This window comes from Empidonax traillii, unplaced genomic scaffold (genome assembly GCF_003031625.1).
Source record: "Empidonax traillii isolate 1590-97213 ecotype Southwest subspecies unplaced genomic scaffold, ASM303162v1 scaffold784:size441917, whole genome shotgun sequence".
NCBI classification, from domain to species: Eukaryota; Metazoa; Chordata; class Aves; order Passeriformes; family Tyrannidae; genus Empidonax; species Empidonax traillii.
The window spans coordinates 191305-193492 of NW_020955977.1; positions in this window are offsets into that span (position 1 = coordinate 191305).

Sequence of the window (2188 nt, forward strand, 5' to 3'; positions counted from 1 at the left end):
ATGAAGAAGCGCTGTTCCCGTGCGGTACTTGAAATAGGCAGGAGCTGTAAGGTCAGTGAGCAAAGACGAGGAGGCACTGCTGCTGCTCCCCGGACTGCAACAGGCTGGCTGTCGCATGCTAACAATGTCTGCGGGGCACAGCACCGGCTTTGCTCTGCTCCCTACAGAGGCTCTTCTGCAGCTCAGACGATAAGGGGACGTGAGTCTCAAGAAAAGCAGAAATTGCCACTAGGTTCTGAATGGCCACCGCATGCAGCACAATACTGAATGCAGAATCCCAGAGGAATTTTTCTGAAAGGAAAATAAATCTCGGTAACAGCCTTAGGTTTGGAAAAGGAAGGTTTTTTTGTGTGATTACTTTTCAGAAGAGATACTCAGATACTGGACGATGGGTGACTCAGAAATACCACAGATACTTACTATTGTACTCTTTACAGAGTCTCTTCTATAAAACGATGCCAAACAACTTTATAAGCCTTGATGGATTGAACATTTCAACATTCTGTTGGGTCAGATAATAGGAAGATAATATTCACATTGAAGACAAAATACAAGGCTTTCCCACAGCCATAAAGCAAAATTAGAAACAGTAAGCAGTCCAAGCTTTTCATCACTGTTGGGGTAATCTGGTTAGCTGGAACATGCTTAGTACACATGCCAAGTACCAGCATTCACATCAAAACCCAAATCCGTTTCTACGTCCCTCTTTGCTTCTCTTTCCATGCAAAAAGCCTTATGTCACAGCTCTTCATATAGAGAATATTTTCTCTCCAGCCAATGGTGTCTTTGGACAGTGTTGAATCCTTCCTTGTGAAGGATGTTTGGGACTTACCCATCCTCCATAAGAAATATGGGAAGAGCCTGACAATAAGAAGCAATCTAACAATCCTTGCCATCATTATATGGCAAATGTGTTCTGGCATAAACCCATCCTACCACAACCTGGAACATACTATCTAGCTGACTCTGGATCAGAACTTTTATCTGCATGGGTAGTCTAACTGCTGGGAAGGGGTGCATGTGCTAATAATAAGCAAGTGTGTTTTCTCAGTGGGGTGATGTAAATGTTATGCCTTCCCATATAAAATATGGGGAAAAATTGCTTGGGAGCTGTATGCAGAACATCTCTTACAGTACTGTAAAAAATCCCCTTTCCCCTCAGGAAAATCAAACTACCTTCCGAAAAACAAATGCTCCTGCAAAAACCTCCTATTGGCTTCTTTCAATTAGACAAACATCAAAACAAACGAGAGCAGCAAGCTTCACTTGCATTTCCTACTCAATAGTTTCCAAACAAAATCAGCTGTGTGGCATATGCCGCCAAAACAATAGCTACCAGATTAGCAGATGGTATGTTGTGAATTAAATGTTGACACAAAACCCAGACATACCACTCAATCCTCTCTTGACACCAAAACTTATTTGCCTACTAATTTTCTCCTCTTCTATTTAGTCACCAAAAAAAAAAAAATTCTTTAGATACTCCATCAGGATTTAGAAGAGACAAGTTAACCTGCAATATACTATTACTCTGCCATCTTTCAAAAAAAAAAAAAAAAAAAAAAAAGAAAAAGTAGCTTGATTACTGAAAAAACCCACCAAACCTGTAGAGCAAGTGGTTTTGAGAGTCTGGGTACCTCTACATATCGTAGAATCATAGAATCATTAGGTTAGAAATGACCTCTGACATTATCAAGTGCAACCTTACACCCAGCACCACCATGTTCACCACTAAACAGTATCCAAAAGCGCTGCATCCACACACTTTTTGAGCCCTTGTTGGGCAGCCTGCCCCAACGTGACTACTCCTTTCAGGAAGAAATTTTTCCTAATATCCAATTTAAACCTCCACTGATGCAACTTGAGACCATTTCCTCTTGTCCTGTCACTTGTTACTTAGGCAAAGAGACTGCCCCCCACCTGGCTACAGCCTCCTTTTAGGAGTTGTTGAGAGCAATAAGGTCCCCCCTGAGCCTTCTTTTCTCCAGGCTGGAAGACCCCAGCTCCCTCAGCCACTCCTCATAGGACTTGTGCTCCAGACCCTTCATCATCTTCATCACCCTCCACTGAGCCAGCAGAGGGGCCCAGAACTGGGCACAGCACTCGAGATGTGGCCTCACCAGTGCTGAATACAGGAGGATAATCATTGCCCAAGTCCCGCTGGCCACACTATTTCTGATCCAGGCCA